General features: G+C 38.3%; 1 protein-coding gene and 1 pseudogene across 1 annotated transcript in view; both read right to left on the reverse strand.

Moving 5' to 3' along the window:
• Nucleotides 1-8,627, reverse strand: part of M1AP (meiosis 1 associated protein) — a 96,268-nt gene that overhangs the window by 70,184 nt on the left and 17,457 nt on the right. The window lies entirely within an intron of this gene.
• The window catches only part of LOC105514636, a 5,677-nt pseudogene continuing 2,368 nt past the window's right edge, over nucleotides 5,319-8,627 (reverse strand).

Consider the following 8,627-nt stretch of genomic DNA (forward strand, 5'->3'; position numbering starts at 1 on the left):
ATCAGTGACAGACTGGATTAAGAAAATGTGGCACATACACACCATGGAATACTATGCAGCCATAAAAAAGGATGAGTTCGTGTCCTTTGTAGGGACATGGATGCAGCTGGAAACCATCATTCTCAGCAAACTATCGCAAGAACAGAAAACCAAATACCTCATGTTCTCACTCATAGGTTGGAATTGAACAATGATTTACTGTAGCCTCAAACTCCCAGGCTGAAGCAATTCTCCTTTCTCAGCCTCTGGAGTAGCTGGGACTACAGGCATGAACCACCATACCTGGCTAATTTTTAAATTTTTAGTAGAGACAAGGTCTTGCTATGTTGCCTAGGCTGGTCTCGAACTCATGGGCTCAACTGAGCCTCCCACCTTGCCTCCCGAAGTGTTGGGATTATAGGCGTGAGCCACCACACCTGGCTTATAATTTAAAAAATTAGATAATGGAATCAGCAGGCATAGTATTATCTCATTTATTTAAAATTTAAGTCTTTTCTCTGTCTATCATCTATCTATAGGGTTGTCTTGAAATAGGTTGACACTCATATCATTGTTGGAGGGATTGGTCACAAAGGCATAGGCTGGTGCTAGATCAGCATAAGTCAGTATTAAAGTAAAGGTGAAGAGGATTTCAGAGGCTGTAAAGCTGTGGCACGTTCTAGTTGGTTATCAGAAAGTCAAGTTAGAGAAATAAGGGATAAAAAATTGATAATATTGGGCAAACTCCAGGAATCAGTAGACATATATTATTGACCTAGAGCACTTGAGTATGGCTAATACTTGTTGAACATCATGTAAATGCCTTGGCTTGACAAAATCTTCAAGAATTCTATTTCTGGGCTTTCATACATGAACTTTTTTGGGTTATCCTATAGATAATATGGCCCTAGGCAGTTAGGATAACTTAGATTGATGTTTCATTGGAGGTCAGGTCAAGAAACCAGAATGCAGTTTAGGGAGGGGATTAACAATATTTAAAAAGAAAATCAGAATTCCCTTTATAAAAAATAAAATCTTACAAAGACTCCTTATATAAAAATTGGCATTTTATCAGCATAAATGTATTAATATTTATTTATGTATTTTGAATACATACATTCATAGGATTTGAAATTCAAAAGGATATGTAATTTTATCATTTTTCTTCCCTAAATAGAATTGACGGCAATACTTTTCTGTATTTTGCTTTTGTTGATTATTGTATTTGAGCAATCATTTCACATCATTATAGAGTATTCCATTAATGGATGAACCGTGATTTTATGTAACCAATCCCCTATTAACAGACATTCAGTTTGTTTCCAATCTTTTGTTACAGCAAACAGTGCTGAAATAAATAATCTTGTACTTATTTTGCACATGTGCAAATACATATGTAGGATAAGGTCCTGGAAGTAAATTTGCTACGTTAAAAGATATGTAAATTGTGATACTGTCACCAAATTGCCCCCTATAGAAATTATGTCAATTTATACACTGACAAATGGCATATAAGGATGCTTATTTCTTCAAATTCTCGTGACAATGTGTCATAGAAAATTTTTGCCAATCATATAGGTGAAAAGTGACATCTCTGCATATTTGAATTTCCTATTACTATGAATGAGGTTGATGTATTTTCATGTCTCAATGTCATTTATATTTTCTTTTCTGAAAACTGACTGTGTATATCCATCCTCATTTTCTTTTTCTTTTGTTTTTTCTTTTGGGACGGAGTCTCGCTCTGCCGCCCCGGCTGGAGGTGCAGTGGTGTGATCTTGGCTCACTGAAAGCTCCACTTCCTGGGTTCATGCCATTCTCCTGCCTCAGGCTCCCGAGTAGCTGGGACTACAGGCGCCCGCCACCACGCCTGGCTAATTTTTTGTATTTTTTTAGTAGAGATGGGGTTTCACCTTGTTACCCAGGATGGTCTCGATCTCCTGACCTCGTGATCTGCCCGCCTTGGCCTCCCAAAGTGCTAGGATTACAGGCGTGAGCCACCGTGCCTGGCCCATCCATCCTCATTTTCTATTGAGTTATTGAATGTTTTTTTCTTACTGAGTTGTAGTTTTCTATGTATGTAGAAAATTAACCCTATGTGATATGAGAAGCAAATATTTTTCCTCATATTATTTATCTTTAGAATTTGCATGTGTATTTTTTGCCAAGTATACATTCTGTTTTTATATATTATTAATCTTTTATTTTTAGATTTTTTTGGTTTTATATTATGCTTAGAAAAGCCATTCCTATTCTTTTTTTTTTTGAGACAGAGTCTCGCTCTGTCGCCCAGGCTGGAGTGCAGTGGCCGGATTCAGCTCACTGCAAGCTCCGCCTCCTGGGTTTACACCATTCTCCTGCCTCAGCCTCCCAAGTCGCTGGGACTACAGGCGCCCACCACCTTGCCTGGTTAGTTTTTTGTATTTTTTAGTAGAGATGGGGTTTCACCATGTTAGCCAGGATGGTCTCGATCTCCTGACCTTGTGATCTGCCCTTCTCGGCCTCCCAAAGTGCTGGGATTACAGGCTTGAGCCACCGCGCCCGGCCCATTCCTATTCTTATATTATTTTCTCCCCATAGTCTGTTTATTAATTATTAATTTACTGCTTCTCAACTCCAAATTCATCCTTCAATACATGCTCTGTGATAAATTCCTTTAAGCATTTCTGTTTTACAGTGAGCACAATGTTAAGTTTTCTTAGTAAAGGGCACTGGAGGGACATGAAGAGGCTCTTCTGTTGTTACATGCAGCACACTGTGGGTCAGCTGTGGGGTGTAGGGATATCTAATGGTCACCCATCCATGCATTCAGAATTCATAGTCTTTCAGTGACTTCATAGCCCTGCCTGGCCTAGTAATCACCTTTCTGCAGCCCTTTCAACACGGACACCACATGATTCAGGCCTCTTGCCTGTATTAATGCCTAATTCCCTTTGCTCACTTGTCCCTCCCCATGAGAAGTTTGTCTCCTGTGGCCATCTCAATGCTACTGCTCTTCCAACATGGAGAATACACATTCTGGGCATCCTGCCTGCATTCTCTCTGCATGACTGTATACCCAGCCATCACTGTAGCTCACCTATCACTGGAGAGTAGCTTCCTGCTTTCCCAGTAACTGTAGACCAACTTTAGCCTTGACAAACCAGTGAACTTCTCTGCCATCCAGTGGGTTACAAACACACATTCTGCAATTTGGTGTGAACCCCAGCCTCGGGAAGGGAGTCCTCTTTCCAAGTTTGACTTTTCTTAGGATCTCTCCCTTAGCCCTAGGGTACCATATAAATTCCCTTATATCTAATAGGTAATCTATTATCATAGTTTAATATGTTAAGCTATATTTCAGTTTTTTTTTTTTTTTTTTTTTGAGATAGGATCTTGCTCTGTCACCCAGGCTAGAATGCAGTAGTGAGGAAATCATAGCTCACGACACTGGGCTCAAGGGATCCCCTCGCCTCAGCCACCTGAGTAGCTAGGATTACAGGTGCAGGCCACCATGTCTGGCTAATCTTTTATTTTTAAATTTTTTGTAGAGATGAGGTCTCACTATGTTGCTCAGGCTGGTTGTGAACACCTGGCCTCAAGCAATCCTCCCACCTTGGCCTCCCAAAGTGCTAGGATTACATGCATGAACCAACATGCCCAGCCTGTATTCAAGCTTTTTACACAAACTTTCCTTGTTTAAATCACTGTGGTTTGTTTCCTGATTATACTCAGACTAATACAATCTGTTCTAGTACTTGTATAGTTTATTTTTATACTTTGCTCCATCAGGAATCTATGCTGGTATATGCTGTGAGTATGGATCTAGCTTTATTTTTCCCATATGGCTATCCAGTTGATCCAAACATTTATTAATAGTCTTTTTCCCAACTCATTTTAAATGCTATCTTTATATATTATATATATAATATCTATATATTAAGTTCCTATATGTATTTTTTTGTAATGAACTTTAAATTGTATTACATTACAATCTGTCTTTTCAATCTCCAGTATCACATTGTGTTTAATATCTGATAGGAATAGTCCCTGGATATTCTTTCTTTTAAAATTTGAACTTTAGCAGCAGAATGTCTAGTTCTCCTGTTGGAAATTTTATAATTTTTGGGAATTGCATTACATTTGTACATTAGGGATAATTGACATCTGAGTCTTCCCAAGAACTAATAATTTTTTATTTGTTCAAGTCTTTTTGTGTGTGTGTTTCTCAATAGTATTAAACAATTTTTTAATTGGCAAAAGGAAAACTGTATATATTTATGATGTATAACATTATTTTTAATGTAAATATAACAATAGTATTTTAAGTCATACAAATCTTGCATATTTATTGTTAATTTCTTCATAAGTATTTGATCATTTTGGTTATTGTGATGAAAAATTTTCTTCCATTATAACTTTTAACTTGTTGCTCTTAGACATATAAAGAGTACAAATATCTGCTGATTTTGTTGTGGATTATTTTATCATTTCAAATAATTTCCTAGTTGATTCTCTTGGGTTTTCTGGATACATAATCAAATAATCTGCAAATAACAATTTAATCTCATCTTTTCTCATTTCATACCCTAATTTATTTTTCTTGTATCATTACATCAATGAAAATCTCTAGAATACTTCTATTTTTATTTTTATTGTTTTAGTGGTAAAAGATAGATTTTATTAGCTCAAGGTCCACTGAAGAGATTTCAGGAAGTTCTAAAGAAAAATCTGGCCATCTTTTCTGTAAAATAAATAGAATAGCAGGAATCTCTGGGTATCCCTTAAACATAAACTATGATGATTCCATTCACATTACCTGGGCTGTAAGTAAATGAATTCCTAACAAATAAAAATAACATTTTAGAAACTAGTTAATACCACTAGCCCTAATTTGGTTTTCACTTGCTTGTATTTGTCTAAGAAATTTCTCCATGAAGTACATATTAAAATCTAACAATTATTTCTCATTTACACTTAAGTCAAAGTACTCACTCTTACCCTGGAAGCAAAACTTACTTCTGAAAATAATCTACAGAAATAATATGTAAACACATAGAGCTTTGAGATAGACTAAGAACAACCTCCTATGTTCTATGGATCAAAATGCAAAGGTCTCCATTATATATGTAAATAAACTCTTTCATTAATTTGGTATATATTGATATTACATGAACAGGTGCATACCTATGACACATACATACACTACAGAACAAATCTTGACAGTGTTTCTACTGCCAATATACTTTCCAATCCCAACTGCTGGAAAGGAAATAAAAACAAAATGAAAACTACTTTTCCTTTCTATAAATAGTTTTTAAGTGGAAAAACAAAGCCAACCATCTTCATCGAGATATGGACTAAGCTCCAAAACGTTCAGAGTCAAGAATCTGTTCAGTTGTTCCCCAATGTAACAAAGCACATAAGCTTTCTCTATTCAGGAAGCTTCTCTGATCATCTCCAGTGTTTTGTCTTAAAAACTGCTTTACAAGATACGAGGTAGCCATGTTCGTTAAATTCTTTCTGCTGCCCACCTTACACCTGATGTAACCATATAGGTTGGCATCTGGTAGCACTATACCCATAATAACCACTGCTAACCAGTTTACCCTGAAGGAGAACAGGCACTAAAGGCAAATATCACCCAAAGCACTGCACAGGCTATAAGTCCCAATCAAAAGATTCTTGATTCAGCTTCTGACAGTTTTATTCTCTTGAGAGGATGCCTTTTTAGATTCAAACACCCAGTGGCTCTTTCCATCTTCATCTATGTGACTCCACCAACATGGACCAACCATTAGTCCACCTGTGACATTCTTTGCTGCCCAAAAGTCACATGACAACAAGATAATTGTCATCATACAGGCAATAAAGCTGCTGCTGAGTAACTCACAGAGAAGACAGATGATGAATGAAGGTAGACTGACTTGAAAGAATAAGTGGAAAAATGATACCACTGAATATCTGATTTTTGGATTTTTTTGGTCTATCAGTTGTCTCCTCTTCTTCTTCTTTTTTTTTTTGGAGACGGAGTCTAGCTCTGTTGCCCAGGCTGGAGTGCAGTGGCGTGATCTCGGCTCACTGCAAGCTCCGCCTCCCGGGTTTACGCCATTCTCCTGCCTCAGCCTCCCGAGTAGCTGGGACTACAGGCGCCCGCCATCTCGCCCGGCTAGTTTTTTGTATTTTTTTTTTTTTAGTAGAGACGGGGTTTCACAGTGTTAGCCAGGATGGTCTCGATCTCCTGACCTCGTGATCCACCCGTCTCGGCCTCCCAAAGTGCTGGGATTACAGGCTTGAGCCACCGTGCCCGGCCAGTTGTCTCCTCTTTTGTATCAAATAGTGAAACATCTGCGGTGTCATCGTTACTATCCTACTGCTTCAAGGCCCAGAATACTTCTAAATAATGGTGATGATACTGAACTTCCTTATCTTGCATGGGAATGTCTTTAGTGTTTTTCCATTAAGAACAATACTAACTCTTGAATTGAAAAAGTATTATGCTAAAGAATAGCTATCTGTTTCTGTTTTATTAGAGTTTTTACAAAACAAAATTGGATGTTGAAGTTTATCAAATGCTTTTTCAGAAGTTATAGGGATGAACATGATCATATTTCTTTCTCCTTAGATATGTTAACATAGTAAATTATATTAATAGATTTCCTAATATTAAATCATATTTGAATTTTTGGTATATAATTCTTTTAATGTGGCACTGGATTATATTGCCAATACAGGTTGAACATCCCTAATCTAAAATTCTGAATTTGAAATGCTCCAAAATCCAAAACTTTTTGAGGGCCAACATGAGGCCATAAGTGGAAATTTCCACACCTGACCTCATGTGATGGGTTACAGTCAAAACTCTGTTTCGTGCACAAAATTATTTTAAAAATATTGTATAGGCTGGGAATGGTGCTCATGCCTGTAATCCCAGCACTTTGGGAGGCCGAGGCGGGTGGATCATGAGGTCAGGAGTTTGAGACCAGCCTGACCAAGATGGTGAAACCCTGTCTCTACTAGAAAATACAAAAATTAGCTGGGTGCGGTGGCGGGCACCTGTAATCCCAGCAACTTGGGAGACTGAGGCAGGAGAATCACTTGAACCCAGGAGGCGGAGGTTGCAGTGAGCCAAGAACGTGCCACTGCATTCTAGCCTGGGCGACAGAGCAAGACTCTGTCTCAAAAAACAACAACAAAAAAATGTATAAAACTACTTTCAGATGGTGTATATAAGGTATACATGAAACCAATGAATTTCATGTTTGGACTTGGGTCCCATCCCTAAGTCATTGTGTACATGCAAATATTCCAAAATTCAAAAAAATCCAAAGTCTGAAACACTTCTGGTCTCAAGTATTTTGGATAAGAGATTCACAAACTTTTTTTTTTTTTTTAAGACAAGTCCTCGCTCTGTTGCCTAGGCTGGAGTGCAGTGGCACAATCATGACTTACTGCAACTTAAACCTCTGGGGCTCAGGTGATCCTCCTGCCTTATACTCCTGAGTAACTGAGACTACAAGTATGCACCACCACGTCTTTTAAAAAACTTTTTTGTAGAGATGAGGTCTCACTATGTCGCCCAGGCTTGTCTTGAACTCCTGGGCTTATGTGATCCTCCTTCCTTGGTCTCCCAAAGTGCTGGAATTATAGGCATGAGCCACCTCACCAGGCTGGTATATAGGTATTCAAAACTGATATATTTTTAATAGCCTCCCCTTCCAACAAGCCTTCTATGCTAAATATGTTCAATATACCTTTAAAAAATTGTGTTTTATTTTAGGTTCTGGGATACATGTACAGAATGTGCAGGTTTGTTACATAGGTAAATGTGTGCCATGGTGGTTTGCTGTACTTATCAACCTATCACCTAGGTATTAAGTCCCACATGCATTAGCTATTAGTCCTGATGTTCTCCCTCCTCCCGCCCCCTCAACAGGCCCCAGCGTGTGTTGTTCCCCTCCCTGCGTCCATGTGTTCTCATTGTTCAGCTCCCACTTATGAGTGAGAACATGCGGTCTTTGGTTTTCTATTCCTGTGTTAGTTTGCTGAGCATGACGGCTTCCAGCTTCCTCCATGTCCCGGCAAATGACATGATCTCATTCCTTTTTATGGCTGCATAGTATTCCATGGTGTGTATATACCACATTTTTAAAAATCCAGTCTGTCACTGATGGGCACTTGGGTTGGTTCCAAGTTTTTGCTATCATGAACAGTGCTGCAGTAAACACATGAATGAATGTATCTTTATAATGGAATGATTTATATTCCTTTTGGTATATACCTAGTAATGGGATTGCTGGGTCAAATGGTATTTCTCAGTGTGCCTTCTTGATCACTCTGTACTCTACTCTTTTTTGCCCTAGCATTAAAGTGCCATTCTTAGTTTCATTTAATGCATTTTGCTTCAAATTCAACCTTGTCTACAATTGATCATAATTCTCTTTGTTTAGTTTGCCTTTGCCTAGTATACGTTTGCCCACCCTTTTATTTTCAACCCTTCTGAATCACTTTGTTGTAGCTCTGCCTCTTGAAAATGACAGATTTGCTTTGTGATCAAGTCTGTCTGTAAGTTCGTTTTTTTTTTTTTTTTTTTTTTTTGAGACGGAGTCTCGCTGTGTCACCCAGGCCGGAGTGCTGTGGCCGGATCTCAGCTCACTGCAAGCTCCGCC

Source organism: Colobus angolensis, unplaced genomic scaffold (genome assembly GCF_000951035.1).
Source record: "Colobus angolensis palliatus isolate OR3802 unplaced genomic scaffold, Cang.pa_1.0 Scaffold249, whole genome shotgun sequence".
In the NCBI taxonomy this organism is placed as follows: domain Eukaryota; kingdom Metazoa; phylum Chordata; class Mammalia; order Primates; family Cercopithecidae; genus Colobus; species Colobus angolensis.